Source organism: Hordeum vulgare, chromosome 2H (assembly GCF_904849725.1).
Source record: "Hordeum vulgare subsp. vulgare chromosome 2H, MorexV3_pseudomolecules_assembly, whole genome shotgun sequence".
In the NCBI taxonomy this organism is placed as follows: Eukaryota; Viridiplantae; Streptophyta; class Magnoliopsida; order Poales; family Poaceae; genus Hordeum; species Hordeum vulgare.
Genome location: NC_058519.1, coordinates 235,027,156 through 235,052,893, shown reverse-complemented (window position 1 = coordinate 235,052,893; position 25,738 = coordinate 235,027,156).

The following is a 25,738-nucleotide window of genomic DNA, read 5'->3' as shown; positions in this document are numbered from 1 at the left end:
ACCTGCTTGAAGACTAACTCAGATTTCCCCCGCATTGTCATCAAGTGACGAAAAGCGATGAAATTGAGGACTAACACCCCTGAAGAATTTCAACTTTTTGGTGGAGGAGGAGCGCCAACATTATCATGGTTGTCATCAATTGAAGGGCCGGCAGAAGTGACATCAAGATCCTTAGCTTCATCCGTCGAGCGTGATGAAGAAAATGAAATAATCACCAGCACAGGAACTTGAACCTTCTTTAATTTCTTCTTGGGTGGCCACGACCAATCGAAGTCTTGCTGAAATTCCATCTCCTTGAGTTCTTCAAGAGTCTTGAGATGAGACAGAATGGCCCATGTGTGATCGTAGATTTCATGAAGATAATAGTGATTCTTCCGCACCGCATTATGCGTCAGAGTCAGATCACGCACAATGGCACCAAAGTTATGCTTGGTCCACTTGTGATTGTGATCGACCTTTGGATGAAGACTTAGTAGAAATTCACAGTGAGTCACCACGAGCGCGGCAGTCTCACGAGTAATTTGAGCTGAGCCTTTTTCAGCAGAGTCTTGTGTTGAAGTGTCATCATTGGTTGAGTAGGATGCCACTTTGCAAAATTGTCCATCGAGGGGATGAGATCCTTCATCAATAACAGTTTTGCCCTTGCCTTCAATCATCTCAAATGATTCCTTGAGGACTTCGAGTTGGGGCAGGTAGCTGACGTGGTTCTGGAAATCAGCTTTGTAAGGAATTAAGGATTTGGCCGTGATGAATTTCATGATCCATGGCGCATAAGGATATAGTTCAAAAGGTGACGTAGCAATGTTAGCCAAAGTCCTCATGAAGAAATCGTGAAGATTTACGGGAATCCCGTGAATGATGTTGAATATCAAATTATTCATGATTCCCACCACATCTTCGTCTTTAGAGTTATAACCCTTGATGGGGCTGAGGGTATTGATCAAGATGTGGTACACTATACTTGGAACACATGAGGTCCTTGACGAGGAATGTGGTCCTCGGTGGCTTTCCAGGAGCCAAAGGCTTCATCAGCACTTGCATCAGGTGATTGGGCATCTCAGGTTCATCATAGATGCATGTGGCCCCTTCTTAGGGGATTTCAGCTGAGACCACATGAAGCAATCCCATTGCTGGAGCAGCGTAGTGTGTGTCTTCGGTCATCCAGTCAAGAACCCAAGTGTTTATGTCTTGTGCTTCACTAGAAAGATGCAAAGTGGCATAGAATTGAAGAATTATATCTTCATTCCAATCACATATATCCATGCAAAACGACAATAGGCACCATCATGAAGAACATTGAGGACTAGCATGAAGCAAGGAATGAATTCCATGTCTGCATGAGGAATTTGACGGTGCTGAAAAAGCTTATTCTTCCCAAAGAGCACAGCGCTGCAGAAGTTCATTTGAGTGGCAGTCCAGAACATCTTGCGCCTTTTCCTCGGAGAATCATACGGATTTGCACCGATGAAGAAATGATGTTCATCAAAAAAATTATCGTTGAGGAATTTGGGTCTATTTGTACCTCTGAATGGATGAAGAGTCTTGGGTTGAAGATTTGGCTTATATCTTCCCATAAGTCCTTAGCGCTCTTCTTCAGTCTAAGGAGCTTGAGACACAACCACTGCTCACTAAGGATTTTGAACAGGAGGCTCATCAGCAGTAACCTCACCTTGAGGAGTAGTTTCTTTGGTCATAGTTTGTTCAGTGTGAGGAATATGCTTCGCAGATTCATCAATGATAGGTTCTGCAATATCCTCACTGGCGGTTTGATCAACAGTTTCTTCAACTGATTTAACTGTTTCTTCCTCCGAAATAGATTTCATCAGAGTGTGTCAGTCATCAGACCCAGTATGAATTTCCTCAGTAACAGTAGGGGACAGAGGGTTTTGAGGAAGTGGAGTTGCTAGGGGTGAGTTGGGATGATCTTGTTCCCAATATTCCTTGTTGATGACAGGTGTGTAGCAGGCAATATCCACATCTTCTTCCATTTCTTCAATGCTCGCCTCTTCAGCACAGAACTGAGGCGGAGGTGATGATGCTTGAGGAATTTAAGTATTTGGTTCCACTTCAATTTCTTCATCGATCGGCTCTATGGAAGCAACAGATTGATTATATTCAATTTATTCATCCCCTTCTGGGATGACATGTTATTCACCAAATGGCACCATCTCGTAAGAGGGTACCATGCGGACTGGAGTAGCATCAATTGGTGCACTTGAGGAACTTGTCACGGTCCTCAAGCATTTGCCTTCTAAGGAATCAATGCTCGTTTACCCCTTTTCGCTTCTTAGCAGCTTCCTTTTCAGCAACCTTGGTTTTCTTCACTTCAGATACAGAAGGAAGTGTCACGTTCTTCACTCTTGAAGATTTTGTTCTTGGGGCAGATTCTTCATGCACGACTGATGCAGTCGTCCTGGTAGGAGCATGTTCTTCAGGTGCATCAGGTTCTTCAGCACGCCTGGTAGGTTCTTCACATGCAATATCTTTAGGCTCTTGAATTTCTAGAGGCCTGACAATTTCTTGAGAAAGCTGTGCGGATGAGCTAGCCAAAGGAATTTATGATTGCGTTGGAGCTACAACCCTGGCATTGTGATTCGTGATGGCCTTGGTCACCATGTTGAGTAATCTGACCTTTGCACCTTTCCATTCCGTATGATAGCGACTGTATTCTTTACTGAGGTTTTCGGTCTCAGTGTGAGTGGTAACCAGTTGTTCAGGGGTCAAAGAGAGGAGGTTGTTCTTTAGAAACATCTCCTTCTGAGTTTGTTCTTTTCCGGCCTTCTTGGCCTTCTCAAATTTCCATTTCTCTTGAGCAATAAATGTTGCTAACGCATAGCTTGGCCCAGGTGGAAGCTACAAATCATTAATTGGAGTCTGAGGATTTTTGATACCAGAGGTCGATGAATTCCAGCACCACCCTGGGATCCAGCATGAGAGGAATATTTGTGCCTTTCGCGTGAGCAACCCTCTCTTGTTTGTTTCTGATGATATGAACTAATTCTTCATTTTTAGCCTCATCTTCCTTATATTCCAAGGGAATATTGAAGACCTCCGTGTTGGGGCTTTGTATTTTTCCTCGCCTAGAAGTAATCTCTTTCTTCATGGTTGCATTTGAAGAATTGAGTGCACAACGAAAATCAGAGCGTCGTGAGGGAATTGCAGTTTCCATTATTTGCTGACTTGTTTCCAGATGCACTCATATTGAGGACTTTGGTGTGGTCGCTGAGGAAGTTGCACCCATAGTTGGACGTGGTTGAGGATTTTGCTATGAGGATTGTGAAATTGAAGATTTTCTCTTCACATCTGATTTCTTCACCAGAGCTCGCTTCGGTGTTGTTTCTGTGCTAGAAGCTTCAGTAGCCGTGGAGGTGGTAGTAGTAGTTGTAGTAGTAGTTTCCAAGTTGAAACTCCTCATGACATCTTCTGTAACCTTGTACAGTTTTGCCAGATGTTTTTCCCATTCGACAGGAAGTTCCTCACCATGGACAATGCTAGTGGGATCAGCGACTTGGCCTTCAACAAGAGGAGGTCTTGGCATGGAGGTTTCAGTGCGAATTTCTACATGTATTTGGGAGTCACATATATATACTCTTCCATTCTCTAGCCCATCCCCTTTCATTTTTCTGTATGCGCGTCTTGCGCTTCTCTTTAGTTCCCTTGCCATATACTTCTTCATCTGGTGTGCAATATTCATCATATATTTGCTCAAGGATTTCAAAGGCAGTGTTTCTTCCCTCCTTTCTGCTTTCTCTTCCCTCCTTTATGCTATCTCTTCCCTTCAGCCATTTCCTTCACTTGAGGAATTTGAACTTTTGAGGATTCTGAGGAGGTGTTTAAATTTTCTTTAAGAAATGCTGCAAATGATTTAAGTTGATGAGAACCTAGAGATTCGTGAGAAGACATTTTGTACTTGTGAACGGATTACAAGTGCGAAAAATTTCAAGAGATCATATGCGTTCTCACAAGATTTTCAGAAGTAAATCAAGTTGAGAAATTTGACCAATTATGTCTTGAAGAATTTCGCTTAGTGTTCTTGACTTATGTTCCAGAGTTGCGTAGATCTGAAAATTCACACAATTGAGGAATATTTTGAAGAATAATATAACTTAGTGAAATTGATCACGTGATCTAAGCATTGGGAGTATTCATTTGATGAATCTATTGAGAAATAAACACTTTTTGAAGATTTTATGGAAACACAAAGATCTACAAGGGTAGTAAAATTAGATTTTAATTACCCTTGAAGAAGAACATGATGAACACGAAGAAGTGGGGGACAGGTTCGTCGATTTAGATCTTCAACGCCCTAAATCAGCGTCAGAAGACTGCAATGGAGGCAGCAGAGGGAGGATGTCCACGGCTGCCATGAGTACGTCAATGAGGAGGTCGAGGTAGTGAAGCTCTTCCACTCCGGCAATGATGATTTCCAGTGGTGGCGCTAGGTTTGAGGTTTGAGTGGTGAAGAGTGAGATCAAGAGGGAGTGGTGAAAAGTGAGATCAAGAGGAAGATAGAGTTATTGAAGGGGTGAAGGGTATTTATAGCCTAGGTGAAAAATGGTGCGCCCCGAAGATTTTGGACCAAAGTGCCCCTGACTCTTCCTCTCTGCTTCACATGTGTCACCCATGTATTAAGAGGTGGAGTTAGTGGGAGATCATGGGTTATCCATACATGCGTAGTGGGAGAGGTTTGAGCGACAATGGCTGAAAGTTCTAATAAGATATTTTTGAAGATTTTGTTCGCAAATTCTTCAGCTGACAAGAATTCAGAAAAGATTTTGAATGGGTTTCAAATAGAACGCATATGAAGATTTTTAGTACAGACTGGGTTGTGCTTAGTATAGAGGGGGAATGGGTCTGACCACATTCACTTAGAAGAAAAACCAACTTGAAGACTTAGCAATAAGTGAATATTGCTGAAGATTTTGGAAGTTCAAACATAAATATATTTGTACATAGTCAATGAAGAACATATGTTGAAAAAGTTTGAAGAATTTGAACTTTTGAGGAATTTGCAAATTTGAGGAATTTGAAGATTTGAAGAATTTCAACTTTGGTTGGTGGCGTAACCCACCATATAAGAATGACGGTTTCAAACACCACATACAATTATTGTAGGGTTCTCAAAATCAAAATCTTCATTAATTTCTTCACACTTTGCGGGTTAGTCTTCATTGAGTGAAGAAAAACATTACTTCGTGTGTTGCACACCCAAGTCATCAATTTTCCATAAGTGTTAAGATGTGTGTCCTTTCACAGAACATTCGAAGATTCTAAGATATTTAGCTCACACCGCAACTTGAAAAATCTATTTTCATCCAATGGCTTACTGAAGATATCTGCCAACTATTCTTCAGTCTTCATGTTGTTGAGGAAGATGTTGCCCTTGAGTAGATAATCACGAAGAAAATGATGACGAATCTGGATGTGCTTGGTCTTCGAGTGTTGTACTGGATTATTTGCAATCTTGATTGCACTTTCATTGTTGCAGTAGAGTGGCACATTCTTCACATTGATGTATTAGTCCTTGAGGGTTTGCTTCATCCACAGTAGTTGAGCACAACACGAACCAGTAGCAATATCCTGAGATTCAGCAGTGGAAACTGACATGCAGTTTTATTTCTTCGAGGACCGAGAAACTAAGGATTGTCTAAGAAAGTGGCATGTCCCTTATGTTGACTTGCGATACACACGTTCACCAGCATAGTCAGAATTAGAGTATCCAACAAGATGAAGATTTGAGCCCTTGGGGTACCATAATCCAAGCGTTGGTGTGTGAGCTAGATATCAAGAATATGCTTCAGACCCTTATGGTGTGATTCCTACAGTGTTTCTTGGAAACGGGCACACATGCAAATACTAAGCATAATACCTCGCCTAGATGCACATAGGTACAATAAAGAGCCAATAATGGAGCAATATACCTTCTAATCGAAATCTACACCATTTTCGTCAGTGTAGAGATGGTCGTTGGTAGGCATTGGAATTCCTACGCCTTTGCAGTCTTGCATGCCGAATTTCTTGAGGACATCCTTTATGTATTTCTCTTAATAGATGAAGATTCCATTGCGTTGTTGATGATTTTCAAGACCTAGGAAGAATCTCAACTCCCCCATCATGAACATTTGATATTCTTCACGCATTATATAGCCAAATTCATCACTATAACATTTGTCAGTACAACTAAAGATAATGTCATCTACATATATTTGGCACACGAATAGTTCATTGTCATAGGATTTTGTGAAAATAGTTGGATCAAGTGAACTGGGTTTGAAGCCTTTCTTCATGAGGAATTCAACATGCCATACCATGCCCGAGGGGCCCGCTTGAGGCCATAGAGAGCCTTGTTGAGCCTGAAGACTTTGTCAGGATTCTTTGGGTCTTCAAAACCTCGGAGTTGAGTAACATATACTTCTTTGTCAAGCTTACCATTGAGGAATGAACTTTTCACATCCATTTTGATATAGGTGATATTGTGATGGTTAGCATTACCAAGCAATATATGAATAGCTTCAAATCTAGCAACAGTTGCAAAAGTTTCATCAAAAGTCAATTCCTTACACTTATGTGTAGCCTTGTGCCGCAACACGAGCCTTATTCCTCACTACCTGACCATCTTCGTCATGGTTGTTTCAATAGAGACACTTGGTATCGATGTTTTTGTCCTTGCAAGGATGAGGCAGCTTGACAAGTTCCCACACATTGTTAAGCATGAATTGATGTAGTGCCTCTTGCATTTATTGAATCCACTCACGCTCCATGAAGGATTCATCAACCTTTGAGGGTTATGTGATAGACACAAAGGAAGTGTGCCCACAAAAGTTAGTTAAATGTGCATCTTTTGAGAGAGTGAAGGGACTGATACATCTTTGTAGAATCTATATTTTTTTATTGTTCCATGCCAATATTATACAACTTCCACATATTTTTGGCAACATTTTATATGATTTATTTTGACTAACATAGTGATCTAGTGCCAAGTGGCAGTTCATGTTTGTTTCATGTTCTTTGTTTCACAGAATATTCACATCTAACGAAGAACAAACATGATAAATTTTACGGAGAATTATTTTGGAATATATGTCATTTTGGGAGGTGGAATCAACGTAAAAGGAGGCCCACGGCCTCCACTATCGACTAGGACGCGACCCATACCCCCTAGTGCGCCATGTCCTCTAGTGGCCACACCGTCAGTCGGTTGGGGCTCTTCTTCAGCGCAATATATATAACTTATGGGAAAATCATGTATAACTTTCAACCCAATCACAGTTACGAATCTCCGTGAAGGTCCAGAAACGAGGAATGCAAAATAGTAGAGAACAGACAGGGGGATCCAATCTTGGGGGGCTCCTGCCCCTCCACCACCTTGGAGTCCATGGATCAGAGGGGGAACTGTCCTCCCATCTAGGGGGTGGCCAATGAAGAACAATAAGGAGGGTGGCTCTCTCCCATCTCTCCAGGTGGCGTTGGAGTGCCGCCGGGGCAAGGAGCGTGACTGCGATCTACATCAACAATCTTGCCACCGTCAACACCAACTCCCCCTTCTATGCAGAGGTGTAACACCTATTTTCCCGCTGGAACTCTCTACTTAAATATGGTTCTCAACACTACATACTATTTCCCAATTATATGTGGCTATCGTATTATGTTTGAGTATATCTGTTTTCTCCTATCGGTTAATTGTGATATGATGTTATTGATATGAGTTCTATGTTGATATGGTGTTGTCCTAAGGTGCCTTTCGTGAGGCGCACCCGTGAAGAATACACGCTAGAGGGTTTGCAATATGTTCATAATTCTCTTATAGTGGGTGGCGAGAGTGAAAGAAACTTACACCTGAGTAAGGGAGTTGTGCGCGCATGGGAGTAAAGAGGAGTTGATGTTTAATGCTATGGTTGGGTTTACCTTAATGATTTCTAGTAGTTGCGGATGCTTGCTAGAGTTCCAATCATAAGTGTATATGATCCAAGTATGAAAAGTTTGTTAGCGTATGCCTTTTCCTCATTGCACATGATAAGTATCTATCATGTTATATTCACTTGCCTATAGACAATCTTTTTCTAGCATTACACAAAAAGCTTTCTACTAAACATCCCCTAACTTTTATTTCCACGCTCTTTATTTTCTTGCAAAACATCACTTAAGTTTTATTTACTTGTTCTTTATTATCTTGCAAACCTATCTATTACACTTATTAAGTACTTCTATTTTTATTCTTGTTTTGGGTAAATTAAACGTCAAGTGTGCCTAGAGTTGTATTGGTGGTCCATAGAACTTGAGGGAATATTTGTTCTGCCTTCAGCTCCTCGTTGGGTTCAACACTCTTATTTGTCTAAAAGGGCTACAAACGACCCCCCATACTTGTGGGTTATCAAGACCTTTTTCTGGAGCCGTTACCGGGGAGCAATAGCGTGGGGTGAATATTTTTTGTGTACTTGTTTACTTTATCACTAAGTAATTTTTATTTTCTATTATTAGTTGTTTTATACCTTTAGTTATGGATATGGAACACGAAACACCAAAAAAATTAGTTGTACTTGCTACTCATGGAGATGGGGAACCTCCTAAAACCCTTGACGATGGTTACGTGGAAAAAATTAAATACTACTTTGATAATCCTAAGAATTGCCCATTGAACTTGAGTATTTTAGGGAATATCGTTGCGTTGGTATGCAAATTAAAACACTACTTGGTATGCTAGGAATTTATGGGAAACACTTACGGGATCAAATTAAAACGTTGCGTTGGTATGCTAGGAATTTATGCTTGAGGTGTGATTATACTTGTTGATCTAAGATGGAGACTTCACGCCTTCCCTTTCAATGTTAATTTAATGATAGTGAAATCTTGGACTCTTATGCTAAGGGTATGTATGATTACTATGATGTGTAGAAGAATTTGTTGCTTTAAAGCGTGCATATGAAATTGCTTCTTTGATTGAAAATTATGATGATATTCCTAACAAATATGAAATTTTTCCATACTTACATTTTGCTATGAGAATTATGAATTTAATTGTGGTATTAATTAATTTATTGAAAGAATGTTGGATACCTTGGAAGATACTAGTTTTTTGTAGGAATCTATGGAAGAAGAAAATTCTGAAACTTTGAGCTCACTGGATGAAAAAGATGAGAAGAAGAGCAAAAACAAAAGTAGGAAGAGTGGATTAGCTACCCGTTCCCACCTTCTAATGAGAGAAACTCTTGAACTCATACATTTTTGAGTTTCCCTTTGCACATACCAGAGGATGTTTGCTATGATGATTGCTATGACCCCTTGGATTCATTTGAAATATCCCTTTTTGATGAACTTGATACTTGCTATACTTGTGGCCATGATGATAATATGAATTATGATTATGAAGATGAACTTGTTGTAGTTCCTTATGTTAAGCAAAAAATTATTGCTATTGCACCCACACATGATAATCCTATTATATTTTGAATTCTCCCAACTACACTATATCAGAGAAGTTTGCACTTATTAAGGATTATATTGATGGGTTGTATTTTACCACTTCACATGATGATTTTGATGGATATAATATGCACGTGCTTGCTGCTACTACTTGCAATTGTCATGAGAGAGGAACCGAATCTTCACCTTTCTATGTTTCCAATACGATAAAATTATAAAGAAACTACTTATGCTATGTAATGGACTTTACTTTGTGTGAATGAATTGTACTTTATGACATGCTAATGCATATGAAAAGAATAAGACTTCATCGTCACATCATATATATCACTTTGTGCTCACTACTAAATTACAAATCATTGTTAATTAAACTTGGCTCGGATATACCTTGGGATCTGGGTGGATCCATTACTTTGAGCACTTCATGCCTAGCTTAATGGATTTAAAGAAAGCGCTGCCAGGGAGACAACCCAGAAGATTTAAAAAGTCATTTATTTATGTTGTCTGCTTTTAAAATGTTAAAAACAAAAAATATATAGAGGGGAACTTAAGACTTTTTCAAAAAGAGAAGCGATTGGAAGGTTATGCATTGGAGAAGTGAGGGTCGACGTCGAACGCTTGTGTTCATGCTCACGGAAGCAATGTCGAATTTTTCATGAGTTTCTCACAAACATGATTATAACCTTGTACAAATCCATTTTATTATAGAAATAAAGTGCCAATATCTTCATTTAGGATTATTAGCTTGCTTGTTGGTATGTGCAGTGCAAAAACAAAAATTTTGGATGGAGTGCATGAATTTACATTTTTGAGTGGAACGTCAAATGTTTCTGAAATTTTTACACAGTAATTCCATGAAAAGGTTTTATTTGTTTCTAATGTTTTAGATTTTTTAAGTTAAAGAAGTATGGTTAATGTTCAGATTACTATAGACTGTGCTTGTTTTGACAGATTCTGTTTCTGATGCATTATTTTGCTCGTTTGGATGAAACTATAGATTGTATCAATGATATAAGGCAAGGAGGAGTTATATTGCTGTAGCTATAATGCAAAAAAATATGAATGGGTTATCAATATTACTTAAGGTGGTAATTTGTATTATTATACTAATGGATCTCACGAGTTTTCTGTTAAGTTTTGTGTGGATGAAGTATTCGAAGTTCGAGGAGGTCTCCGTGTGAGGAGATGGAGGAGAGGCAAGAGTTCAAGCTTCATGATGCTCATGGCACCCCAAGTAAATATCCAAGGATACTCAAATGTCTAAGCTTGGGAATGCCCCGGAAGGCACCCCATCTTTGTTCAACAAGTATCGGCATGTTTCCATCTTCGTTTCATTCACGTGATATGCGTAAATCTTGGAGCGTCTTTTGTGTTTAATTTTCACTTATATTTTATGCACCATGCTAGTATGAGATAGTACATGGTTGATTTATAGAATTCTCATTGCACTTCACTTATATCTTTTGAGTATGGCTTTATAGAATCCTTCATGTGCTTCACTTATATCATTCGAAGTTTGGATTGTGTATTTCTCTACATATAGAAAACCATTATTTTTAGTATGCTCTTCTACTTCAATTTTATTTATTAGAGCATGGTATTTTGTCGAAATAATTAAAATCCCATGCTTAACTTATACCTATTTAGAGTAAAACTGAATTGGTCATTTACATGGTTAGTCATAAAATCCTACATAAGACTTGTAGATCACTCAGTATGATACGTTTGATTCCCTACAATAGTTTTGCGACATTGAGATAGTAATATGTGGGTGCACTAGTTGATGATTGTGGATTAGTAAGAATATTGAAGTTATGGTTTGTGATTCCCGAAGCATGCATGTATAGTCTCTGGTTATGCGATGAAGTTGGAGCATAATTTATCCTTGATTGAAACCCTTTGTGCTGTTATAATTGGAGTTGCGCGGTTAACTCCTCCCAACCTTCTCCCTATGGGTATGCGAGTAATGATTTGCATAGAGAGAGATAATAAAATCTTGTAATAACTATGTGAGTTCTTTATGACTAATGTGAATCCATGGATATACGCACTCATACCTTTCCGCAATTTGCTAGCCTCTATGGTACTATACATTGCCCTTTCTCACCTCGAGAGTCGGTGCAAACTTCGCAGGTGCATCCAAACCCCATGATATGGTACACTCTATCACACCTAAGCCTTATTGCATCTTCCTCAAAACAACCACCATACCAACCTATTATGTCATTTCCATAGCGATTCCAAGATATATTGCCATGAAACCTCCACCGCTTCCGTTTTGATAACTTGAGCATTCATTGACATATTGCCTAGCATGATCGTAAGATAGCTTGCATGATATTTCCACGGCTTGTCCGTTTTTTAATGTTCGTTCTATGCTAGGTCATTGCATATCCTGGTACACTTCTAGAAGCATTCTTATAGAGTCATACTTTGTTCTAGATATCGAGTTATAATATTGAGTTGTAAGTAAACAAAAGTATGATGATCATCATTATTCATTATTAGAGCATTTCCCCAGTGAGGAAAGGATGTTGCAGACTATGATTCCCCCACAAGTCGGGATGAGGCTTCGGACAAAAATTAAAAATGGGGGAGGCCAAATTAGCCCACCACAAAAAAGCGAAAGGAAAATAATGGGGGAGGCAAAAAAAGAAAAAAAATAACACCATCAAAAAACTGATGAGAGAAAAACGAGAATGGGCATGCTAATCCCACACTTGTGCTTCAAAGTAGCACCATGTCCATCACATAGAAAGTCTCATGTTTTGTCACTTCCATATGTTGGGCATCTTAGTAATAATTCAAAAAAATTCCTACATCACACCAAGATCATCTAGAAGAAACTAGCAACGAGTGAGGAAGAGCATCTTCATACCGTTGAAGATCACAAAGCGGAAGCGTTACTATGAACGCAGTCGATGTAGTCGTACTCGCGACGATCCGATCCGAACACCGAACGTTCGGTGTCTCCGTGTTCAAGACACCTACAGCCCGGGGACGTCTCCTCCTTCTTGATCCAGCAAGGAGAGAGGAGAAGTTGAGGAAGAACTCTGGCAGCACGACGGTGTAGTGGCGATGGAGTTTGCGGTTCTCCGGCAGGGCTTCACCAAGCACCGCGGAGGAGGAGAGGTGGAGAGTTAGGGCTGCGTCGAGGGAGAGAGAGATGTGTGTGTGCAGCCCTCTCAATACCTCCGGTATTTATAGGAGGGAGGGAGAGGGGGGAGGACACGCTAGGGAAACCCTAGGTGGTGCGGCAACCCTAGGAGGAGGAGGGAGCGGCGCCCTAGTGTGTGGCTTGCCACCGAAGGCAACCACCACGCCCTAGGGTTTGGCCTCCTTGCGCCTTGGGCCTCCTCCCCTTGGCTCGGTCCAGCCTACAAGGGGCGGGTTCCCTTCTCCTTTCAGCCCATGTAGCCCTCCGGGACAGGTGGATCTCCGGTACCCTTTCGGTGGTCCGCGTACAATACCGCACTACTAGGAAAAGGCCTGCTAGTGGCGCACCTATTTTGGCTACTAATGGCGCACTATAGGTGCGCCACTAGCATCACGCCATTAGAATTTTTTACTAATGGCGCACCACAGGTGCGCCATTAGTATCTGGTATACTAATGGCGCACCAGGCAGTGCGCCATTAGGATAGCTCATGGTGCGCCATTAGTATGCCTCCGAGGTGCGCCATTAGTATGCCTCCGAGGTGCGCCATTAGTATACCTCCCAGGTGCGCCATTAGTATGCCTCCCAGGTGCGCCATTAGTATGCCTCCCAGGTGCGCCATTTGTATGCCTCCCAGGTACGTCATTAGTATAGGTCATGGTGCGCCACAGGTTATACTACCAGCTCTAAAAATATTCAATTATTATCCTCACACCCACAAGAAGATTCAAGATAAACATATATTACACCACAATGAAAATATGTTTATAAACATGCACATACATTGAACGAAAGTTGACAAACAAATTAACCTAGAGGAAGCATAGTTTTGACCATCTTAACAATCATCTAGAACACACACGTCACAACAAGATAAGGACTATTGGTTACTATGAGAGACTTCAGATGGTCCAGAACACACAAATTTATATCTAAATGCACAAAGTGCAAGCTCCAAAACACTCAAAACACCAAATGGTCTACAAGACAATAAGGTCCATGATTACACGTTGGTTGGTCCATCAACGCTAGAGAGTCATCATGTCCATGTGCATCAATAGGTTGAGTACCTGAAAACATTTTGCACAAATTTGTCAAGAAAGTGGAACCAGATCGAGTTATTAAAATCTCATATGCGTATTAAAAATATTCGATCAAAAGATTATCATGATATCATAGTTAACAATATAGTTTCTATAAAAGTTATAATCATCTCACATGCAATGGCAGCCAATGTTTAGAATTATGGTATCAATAACCATTTTATATGCACAAAGACAATTTCATTATTGGCCAAAGAGAAAACAAATATGTTTAAAGTAGCATCCAGTATGACATGAACCGTTTTGAATAACCTCGAGGCAAATATATCTAAACAAACAACATCCACCTTGATGACCTGATGCATAAGAAATGGCCTCTCAGAAACCATATCCATTCACACCAAATCCGTGTCACCTAATCTTTTTCTCACTTTTAACTTCAAACCAACACCGAAAACAATAATAGTCTAAAGCAAAATTAAATTAGACTCATTTGTTCATCGACATAGAAGTAAATAATTGACCTAATACTAAATCTAACTAAATTTTTATCAGAATTCAATCGCTCTCTGAATGACACAAATGTAGTAAAGAAGGAGAAATGAACTCCTGGACTCGTACTGTGGGAAGATAGACACACGAATAAAAGACGACCATGCTATTTATCCAATTTTACCAGCTTTAGTTGAATCGCTGCTACAATAAAGAACCGGAACTACAAGGTTTAAGTATATTTGAGTTGCTACACTAACTAAGTGTGCTGGAACTCGAATTAAGAGTCCAGTCGCACGATTTATGGAGTAAATGTATGCCCTTTGAAAGCACCAGTTTGCTAGTTTGTGCAGAAGAAACAGAAGCTGGCAGGGCTCCAAATTTCAGGACGCACTAATCGACATGCATCGTTCATTGCCTCCAATCCATTACCAAGATTAACTAAGATTGTTATTGTCATCTGCGTTTCAGTAAGATCTACGATGTCAACTATGACTGGTTAAGTCCGATGGCAGATCTAGCGGGTAAACAATTGATTTTATTATTAGTATCGTCAAAGCTTATCCAGCAAGATCTATGTGAAGGAACACATCACTTACCACGCCGCGGCGCCCGCCACCACACTCATAATACGGAGTACTTGTAAAACAACAAAAAATTTCACGGCAGAAGATGATAAGAAGAGCAAAGCAAGGTGTCTCACAGTCCGTACCTCTTCGACGGAAGCCAGGCCAGCGGCGCCGCCAGTGAGATGAACAAATCGGTAGCGGCGATTGCGAGATATCCAGCCAGAGTGGAGACCGGGAGCCGCTCGTTTCTGCGATGGGCACAAAAGTCGTGGCAACGGCAACGGCGGCTGGGAGTGGCGGCCGTGGAAGTGTGGGCAGAGGAAGCATGGACATCGCCTTCACTAAGCGACAAAATGACGCAATCTTCTTACAGACAAACAGATAAATGAACCCAAAGCGAATTCAGGCGGAGGGTTAGGGATTCCCCCCCCCCATTGCCGTACAAGCTGCGCGATGTGCTGGCCGAGCTTGATGTAGATGTCATCGTTGAGGAAGCAGAGGTCATGGAGGTGGTTGGCGAAGCGGAGGTGGGCGTCGCGCTTGGCGCTGAGCCAGGCGGGGGAGTCCGGATGGAGGCCCCAGAGGGAGTAATGGTAGTCGAAGGCGATGGTGGCGATGGCGACCGAGTCGCGGTGGAGGCGCGGGGGCAGGTGCCGGCAGATCTTGAGGGTCCTGGCCGGGTCCTCGAAGGTGGCGACCGCGTGGGCGCCCGCGCCGGCCCCCAGCGCCAGCGCCGCCATCGCTGCCCGCCGCCACATGGTCGCGTGGTGTGGTTTGCTTCTTTCTTTTTTTTGCTTTATTCCACCGCAAGATGAAGATGGTGCGGTGCATTTGTGACTGGTCACTCGCCAGGTTACTAATGGCGCACCACCTACAAATGCGCCATTAGTAACCCTGGTTACTAATGGCGCACCAGCTGGTGATGCGCCATTAGTAGTTTTGCAAAAAAAAATATAGTAGTGGCGCACTGGGTGAGTGGTGCGCCATTACTAGTTAAACTAGTAATGGCGCACTCTGCCCCGGTGCGCCATTAGTACTTTTGGGAAAAAAGTTTGTTAGTAGTGGCGCACCGTGTGTGTGGTGCGCGATTAGTGTCCATCACACGGAGTAGTGGCGCATGGTGCACATGGTGCGCCACTGCTATATAGTAGTGGCGCACCACTTGTCTGGTGTGCCATTAGTGTCTATATTATCTATAGCCCTTTTCCTAGTAGTGTCGATAAACCCCGGAACTTTTCTGGTGACCGAAACTGGACTTCCCATATATAAATATTTACCTCCGGACCATTTCGGAACTCCTCGTGAAGTCCGGGATCTCATCTGGGACTCCTAACAACCTTCGGTAACCACATATACGATTCCCATAACAAGTCTAGCGTCATGGAACCTTAAGTGTGTAGACCCGACGGGTTCGGGAACCATGCAGACATGACTGAGACATCTCTTCAGCCAATAACCAACAACGGGTTTTGGATATCCATGTTGGCTCCCACATGTTCCATGATGATCTCATCGGATGAACCACGATGTCGAGGATTCACTCAATCCCGTATGCAATTCCCTTTGTCTACTGGCATGATACTTGCCCGAGATTCGATCATCGGTATACATATACCTTGTTCAATCTCGTTACCGACAAGTCTCTTTACTTGTTCCGTAACAGATCATCCCGTGGCTAACTCCTTAGTCACAGCCCAGAGATACCTCTTCATCACACGGAGTGACAAATCCCAATCTCGATTCGTACCAACCCAACAGACACTTTTGGAGATACCTGTAGTGCACCTTTATAATCACCCAGTTACGTTGTGATGTTTGATACACCCAAAGCACTCCTACAGTATATGGGAGTTGCACAATCTCATGGTCTAAGGAAATGATACTTGACATTATAGAAGCTCTAGTAGATGAACTACACGATCTCGTGCTATGCTTAGGATTGGGATTGTCCATCACATCATTCTCCTAATGATGTGATCCCGTTATCAATGACATCCAATGTCCATGATTAGGAAACCATGATCATCTATTGATCAAGGAGCTAGCCAACTAGAGGCTCACTAGGGACATATTGTGGTCTATGTATTCACACATGTATTACGGTTTCCGGTTAATACAATTATAGCATGAACAATAGACAATTATCATGAATTCGGAAATATAATAATAACCACTTTATTATTGCCTCTAGGGCATATTTCCAACAGTCTCCCACTTGCACTAGAGTCTGTAATCTAGTTACATTGTGAATAATCGAACACCCATAGAGTTCTGGTGATGATCATGTTTCGCTCGTGGAAGAGGTTTAGTCAATGGATTTGCAACATTCAGATCTGTATGTACTTTACAAATATCTATATCTCCATCCTGGATGTATCCACAAATGGAGTTTAACGACGCTTGATGTGCTTGGTCTTCTCGTAAAATGTCGGGACCCCGATCCTAAGCCATTGGAATCTAGCGTGTAACCCATCGCATCCCTTTGTGGTCTCACGCATGGTTAACTCCACGGCTGCAGCCTTACCTTAGCCGGGACCGTTTGCATCTTGTGACTCACGTATGCGATAGTATCGCTAGCAATCCAATGTCAAAGAACCCGGATCGACATGTCTAGTCATAAACCAAAGTGGCAGTACCGCACAAGGACAGGCATACATGACCCAACAAAGCAGGTGTCGGTCACCGGCGAATGTAGACGAGTCGTAGCAAGCTACAAGGACTCCATTACATCGCGTGACATTTCCCCAAAGGGGACAGACACAGCAGCTAAGAAGGACACATGCCGGTCAACCAATGTGTCCGGAGCAGTAGCGAACTACCAAGGCTCGTTGGACCACAAAGGGGCATTTCCTTGTAAGGAGTGCTACTAAAGTTCACGACTAGGTAATCGAACCCCATACATATCAAGTACGACACACGTACGCATGGCATACCGATATGTATAGATACATCGATGGCATCACAACATAACCATAAACATACAAGCTTTATTTAAGAGGCTCGGAAGAGCCACACACATAATATTACACATTAAGGGTCTCACGACCCATAATAGCAGTCATACAATACAAGCCAGCGGAAGAGTTATAAACTGTCTGGGTACAGACAGGGCAACTAGTAGGCACGTGGCCTGACTATACTACAGAGCCGACGTAGGGCCAGATTGTAGCTGGGACACCAGCTACGCGTCCTCGTCGATGTCTATGAAGAACCCTCCATTAGGGTCATTAGCAACCTCTGCAACATTTATTAAGAAAACATGAGTACGAAGGTACTCAGCAAGACTTCAGGAGACCTAACTACTCATGCAAGGTATCAAAAGGTATTGTGGGGTTTCATCCGGAAAGCCAGCATTTGACTCGTGGCTAGACAACTTGCATTTTGAAATTAGTTTTGACAACTTGATTTCTCGCACACGAGTCCACTAACACCACAACAATACACTATCGTGGAATCATTCCGTCTCCATACGGAAATGCCGTCCACGACACTCACGCTTATCTTGACAATTTTATGAGTAGCCATTGAAGTTATCTATGAACAACATATGTCTCCAAGTAGTCCATATCCGCGGACGCGGCTATTCGAATATATCATAACCCTGCAGGGGTGTACTTCGTCACACACGCTCCCGCCACTTATCGCCATGTGCACGTCATGCACCTCGGCAACCTTCAAGCGGAAGCCCAGCGAGGGAGTCGGCCACGACCGTTAACCACACTAGTACCTAGTCCAGGTTTATCGCCTATCTGAGAGTAACCCGTACGGAAGTCCGGCCGAGGTTTCCACCACGGCCTCAAACGATGTGCGCAGGGTTCCCAAGCCCACCATCCGGGTGCCACCTGCTACACCGTGCCACTGCCTACCGCATCACGGTCCACCTCTCAGGTCAGCACCATGCACGGCCTCCAGCATTACTATAAACACCAGAAACTACTTGCAACTCCTGGACCGAGTACTACGCGATTAATAGGCCGAGCGGGGTCATATTTCAGGGCCCAGCATGTGGTAGTATCTAGTCTTGGATTACATACACGGAACTCAGTTCCTAAGGACGGTTCCAATGAAACAACCCGCCATGTACTCCTACACAGCCTTTCACCGGTACCTTTACCAAATCAAGTTCAACACACAACCTTTGCTCACCGAACACATTCCACATTTCTGTTCATCTCCCAGATGACAGAACATACACAACTCTAAGCATAGCATGCATAGCAGGATAAGGCACATCATAGCTCAAGCAACTACCAGGTATGCTAGGTTGCAAGGTTTGGCTATTTACTGTGACAAGGTTAGGTCATGCAAAGGAAGTGGGTCCAACTATCGTGGCAAAAGCAGTTGAAGCATTTGACCTTAAATGCAATAAATAGGTGCAGGAGCAAGAACATGGGATTTATCGGGATGATCAAAAGGGTTGCTTGCCTTCTTGCTCAGAGGAGGAACGATATCCGTCAGACGGATATTCGGTGGAATCCGGGGGTGCGGAGCCTACCGAAATGAATGGCAACATTCAATAACAATCATATGCAATCAAAATGATGCATGAGCATGGCATGGGAATGCAAAGTGATAAGTTATTATAATCAAGATGTTTTAGGTTTAGAGTTGATTTGAATCACATTCGAATAGCAATTCAAACGGGTATTCTCGGATACCGGTTTAATTGATTCGACCTGATGCTCAGATCAACTTAATGTTAACATGCATGAAATGTCATGTTATGGTATTGATTTATATCTAGGGCAGTGTGTGATCATTGCATTTATAATGAAATTTAGATATTTTTGCAAATTCCATTTATAAAGTGATTAAAAGAATTGAATTATTCCTTATTTCACAAATTAGGGTCCTGTAACTTTTTCAAACATAGTTGAAAATAGCATAATCAGAATCCTTGAATTTTTCTAATACTTTTTCATATATAATTTATTTTCATTGGAGTTACAGATTAATTTCTATGATTTTTGCAATTTTTTGCAATTTCCTGAATTAGTTTTAAACTGGAAATTCCATTTATTGCATCAGGCTGACGTCAGCAGGTCAGCCGACCTGTTCAGGTCAAACCTGACAGGGGGGCCCCACTGGTCAGCCTCTCTGGGACTAATCCCACGCTGACCAGCCCTAACTGAGGTTTGACTTGGCCTTGGGCCAACTTGTCAGCGAGTGATTAAGTCACTAATCGGCTGGGTTAGCTTGCCACGTCGACCTCCACCGGCGGCGAGGTCGTCCTCGCCGGCGGGGAGCCTCCGGCGACCACCAGCACGGCGGAGGGGCTCAGAAACGGCGCACAGGGGGCCAAATGCTGCGCGGAGAGCACCAGAGGAACGACACGTCTCCCGCAGCTTCATTTCTGCGCCTAGCCGGTGCGGATCTGGCCGGAGATGACGCCGGCGACGAGCTTGGCGGCGGCCAAGGCTCGGGCGTCATCGGGGTCTTTGCAACAGGGGGATCTACGCTCGGTTCTTAGCTGCTACAACATCTACGTGTCGTCCTGGAGCTGTTGGTGCCATCGGAAGGACGAGCTGGACATCGGAGGGCTACCGGCGACGAGTGGCAGCGGCGATCCTCGTCGGGCTCCGGTGAAACTAGGGCTAGAGAAGGGGATCGACGGGGAAAACTTAGGGAAAACGACCGCATGCTCACAGGGAGTGCAGAGCAGAGCTCAGACGGCTCGGGGAAGGCCTGGGGGCGACAAATCGACGGGAGAGGTCCGGCAGCCGGAGGTGGAAGACGACGGCGTTGCGGGCGTTGCAGGGCTCGAGGAAGCTTCGGCTTCTGCAGGGATGACCAGGGCGACGAGACGGAGCTAATGGCGTGCTCTGGGAGGGGTTCCTATGGCCAGGGGCACGGCCGGCTCGAGCTCGAGCTCGGCTCTAATGGCGGCAGCTGGGAGAAGGAGGGGATCCGGGAGGAGGGGAAGAACCGAGGCAGGGAATGGATAGGGGAAGCTCTGGGGAGCTTATCCCCATCGTCGCCAGCGTGAACCGGCGGCCAGGCAGGCACGCAGGTGCGTGGTCGCGCCGGAGGAGGTGGCGGCCACCTCCTTCTGCCTACTGGCGCGAGGGAGGGGACGAGCGGGGAGATGGGTCGGGCCTGGCTTGGGCGACAGGTAAGTCTTTTTCCATTTCCTCTGTTTTTGTTTTTCTGTTTTGCTATTTTATGCTTTGCTAATTATTTCAGCTCCAAAACTAAAAGTAAAAACTATTTTAGACCTCTTGAAATATTTGTTATAATATCCCCTCTCATTTCCAAGGTTTTCAACATTTTTGGAAAATTATAGTTTCTGATTTCAATTTTTAAATTTGAAACCAGTGGCTTTTGCATTTATTTAAAATGCTTAAAGTGTCAAGAAAATAGTTTTCTCCAATGCTCATTTACTTTCATGATTTATCAGAAAGTTTGAACATTTCTTGAGGCCATTTTGGGTTCATTGATTTGAACTAGTTTGAAATTTCCTTTAATTGAAATGGTGGCTAGGGTTTTGAGTTTTTCCTTTGCCACTTTGTTGTTTTTGTTGAAACTTCTTAGATGCAAATGCAAAGAAGACATGAGCACAATGCTATCTTGCTTAAGGGTTAGGGATGTGACATAAAACGTGGGCTCCTTGGCAATGGCAATATCTCTAGTGTTGTCACACAAGAGAGTTATCGGGCCCGAAGCACTGGGAATCACTCCTAGGTCGGTGATGAACTCCTTCATCCAGACTCCTTCCCGTGCTGCTTCTGAAGCAGCTATGTACTCCGCTTCACATGTAGATGCCGCCACGACGCTTTGCTTGCAACTGCACCAGCTGACTGCCCCACCATTCAAAATATACAAGTATCCGATTTGTGATTTGGAGTCATCCGGATCTGTGTCGAAGCTAGCATCGACGTAACCCTTTACGACGAGCTCTTCGGCACCTGCATAAACGAGAAACATATCGTTAGTCCTTTTCAGGTACTTAAGGATATTATTGACCGATGTCCAGTGATCCACTCCTGGATCACTTTGGTACCTCCCTACCAAACTTATGGCAAGTTTCACATCAGGTGTGGTACACAACATGTCATACATAATAGAGCCTATGGCTGAAGCATAGGGGATGGTGCTCGTCTTTTCTTTATCTTCTGTCGTGGTCGGTCATTGAGCTGCGCTCAACCTCACACCATGAAATACAGGCAAGAACCCCTTCTTGTACTTATCCATATTGAACTTCTTCAATATCTTCTCAAGGTATGTCCTTTGTGAAACACCTATGAGGTGTCTCGATCTATCTCTATAGATATTTATTCCTAATATGTAAGCAGCTTCTCCAAGGTGCTTCATTGAAAAACACTTATTCCAATAGGCCTTTATGCTTTGCAAAAGTTCTATATCATTTCCCATCAAGAATATGTTATCCACATATAATATGAGAAATGCTACAGAGCTCCCACTCACTTTCTTATAAATACAGGCTTCTCCGTAAGCCTATACAAACCCAAACGTTTTGATCACCTCATCAAAGCAAATGTTCCAACTCCGAGATGCTTGCACAAGCCCATAGATGGAGCACTCGAGCTTGCATACCTTGTCAGCATTATTAGGATCGACAAAACCTTCCGACTGTATCATATACAATTCTTCCTTAAGAATGTCGTTAAGGAATGCCATTTTGACGTCCATTTTCCAGATTTCATAATCATAAAATGCGGCAACTGCTAACATGATTCGGACAGACTTCAGCATCGCTACGGGTGAGAAAGTCTCATCGTAGTCAATTCCTTGAACTTGTCGATAACCCTTAGCGACAAGTTGAGCCTTATAAATGGTCACATTACCATCCGCGTCAGTCTTCTTCCTGAAGATCCATTTATTTTCGATGGCTCGCCAATCATCAGGCAAGTCCACCAAAGTCCATACTTTGTTCTTGTAGATGGATCCTATCTCGGGTTTCATGGCTTCAAGCCATTTGTTGGAATCCGGGCCCGCCATCGCTTCTTCATAGTTCGAAGGTTCACTGGTGTCCAACAACATGATTTTCATGACATGGGTTACCGTACACCATTCTGGTCCGGAACGTGTCCTCGTGGACCTACGAAGTTTCATGATCATCATCATTAACTTCCTCCCTAGCCGTTGCACGCACCCCAGAAACATTTTCCTGTGTTGTGCTACTCTCTGGTTCGAGAGGAGGTACAATTACCTCATCAAGTTCTAGTTTCCTCCCACTCACTTCTTTCGAGAGAAACTCTTTCTCCAGAAAGGATCCATTCCTGGCAACAAAGATCTTGCCTTCGACTCTGAGATAGAAGGTACACCCAATAGTTTCCTTAGGGTATCCTATGAAGACACACTTCTCCGATTTGGCTTTGAGCTTTTCAGGTTGAAGTTTCTTGACATAAGCATCGCATCCCCAAACTTTCAGAAACGACAGGTTAGGTTTCTTGCCAAACCATAATTCATACGGTGTCGTCTCAACGGATTTAGACAGTTCCCTATTTAAAGTGAATGTGCAGTTTCCAATGCATATCCCCAAAATGATAGCGGTAGATGAGTAAGAGACATCATAGATCGCACCATATATAATAGAGTGCAATTACGACGTTCAGACACACCATTACGCTGAGGTGTGCCAGGTGGCGTGAGTTGTGAAACAATTCCACATTTCCTTAAGTGCATGCCAAACTCGTGACTCAAATATTCTCCTCCACGATCAGATCGCAAGAACTTTATTTTCTTGTCACGTTGAGTCTCTACCTCACTCTGAAATTCCTTGAACCTTTTGAAGGTTTCAGACTTGTGTTTCATTAAGTAGACAAACCCATATCTGCATAAGTCATTAGGGAGGCTAAGAACATAACGATAGCCACCGCGAGCCTCAACGCTCATTGGACCGCATACATCAGTTTGTATTATTTCCAACAAGTTGGTTGCTCGTTCCGTTGTTCCGGAGAACGGAGCCTTGGTCATCTTGCCCATGAGGCACGGTTTGCATGTGTCAAATGATTCAAAATCAAGAGACTCCAAAAGTCCATCAGTATGGAGTTTCTTCATGCTCTTGATGCCGATATGACCAAGGCGGCAGTGCCACAAGTATGTGGGACTATCATTATCAACCTTACATCTTTTGGTACTCACACTATGAATATGTATCATCATGTTCGAGATTGATTAAGAATAAACCATTGACCAGAAGGGCATGACCATAAAACATATCTCTCATATAAATAGAACAACCATTATTCTCAGTTTTAAATGAGTAGGCATCTCGCATCAAGCGAGATCCCGATAGAATGTTGATGCTCAAAGCTGGTACTAAATAACAATTATTAAGGTTTAAAACTAAGACCGAAGGTAGATGTAGGGGCAGCGTGCCAACGGCGATCACAACAACCTTGGAACCATTCCCTACGCGCATCGTCACCTCGTCCTTTGCCAGCCTCCGCTTATTCTGCAGCTCATGTTTTGAGTTACAAATGTGAGCAACTGCGCAGGTATGAGCGTGATACGTCCAGTTTGCATCATGCTTTTTTATTGATATTTATCGCATTATGGTCTGTTATTACACATTATGGTACAATACTTATGCCTTTTCTCTCTTATTTTATAAGGTTTACATGAAGAGGGAGAATGCCGGCAGTTGGAATTCTGGGCTTGAAAAGGAGCAAGTTTGAGATACCTATTCTGCACAACTCCAAAAGCCGTGAAAATCAGCGAGGAATTATTTTGGAAAATATAAAAAATACTGGGCGGAAGAAATACTGGAGGGGAGCCACCAGGATGTCACGAGCCTGCGAGGCGCGCCCCACCCCCTAGGCGCCCGTGGGGGCTCGTGGGCCCCCTATTACCCCTTCGGCTCCCATCTTCTGTTATATAGAGGGTTTCGTCCCAGAAAAAATCAAGGGAGAGCTTTTGGGAAGAAACACCGCCGCCACGAAGCGGAACTTGAGCAGAACCAATCTAGAGCTCCGGCAGGGCCGTCCTGCTGGGGAAACTTCCCTCCCGGAGGGGGAAATCGTCGCCATCGTCATCACCAACAGTCCTCTCATCGAAGGGGACTGATCTCCATCAGCACCATCTCATCTCCAAACCGTAGTTCATCTCTTTTACCCAATCTCCGTCTCTCGACTCCTATTGGTACTTGTAAGGTTGTCAGTAGTGTTAATTACTCCTTGTAGTTGATGCTAGTTGGATTACTTGGTGGAAGATCATATGTTCAGATCCTTAATGCTATTCAATACCTCTGTGATCATGGACATAATTATGCTTTGTGAGTAGTTATGTTTGTTCCTGAGGATATGGGATAAGTCTTGCTATAAGTAGTCATGTGAATTTGGTATTCGTTCGATATTTTGATGCGTTGTATGTTGTCTTTCCTCTAGTGGTGTTTTGTGAACGTCGACTACATGACACTTCACCATTATTTGTGCCTCGGGGAAGGCATTGTGAAGTAATAAGTAGATGATGGGTTGCTAGAGTGACAGAAGCTTAAACCCTAGTTTATGTGTTGCTCCGCAAGGGGCTGATTTGGATCCACCAGTTTAATGCTATGGTTAGACTTTGTCTTAATTCTTATTTCGTAGTGGCGGATGCTTGCGAGAGGGGTTAATCATAAGTGGGATATTTTTCCGAGTAAGGACAGCACCCAAGCACCGGTCCACCCACATGTCAAACTATCAAAGTAGCCAACGCGGATCATATGAACATGATGAAAACTAGCTTGATAGAAATTCCCATGTATCCTCGGGAGCGCTTTACCTTATATAAGAGTTCATCCACGCTTGTCCCTTGCTACAAAAGGGATTGGGCCATCTTGCTGCACCTTTGTTACTATTGTTACTTGTTACCCGTTACAAATTATCTTATCCCGCAACTATCTGTTATCGATAATTTCAGTGCTTGCAGAGCATACCTTGCTGAAAACCACTTGTCATTTCCTTCTGCTCCTCGTTGGGTTCGACACTCTTACTTATCGAAAGGACTACGATAGATCCCCTATACTTGTGGGTCGTCAAGACTCTTTTCTGGCACCGTTGCCGGGAGTGAAGCGCCTTTGGTGAGTGGAATTTGGTAAGGAAATATTTATATAGT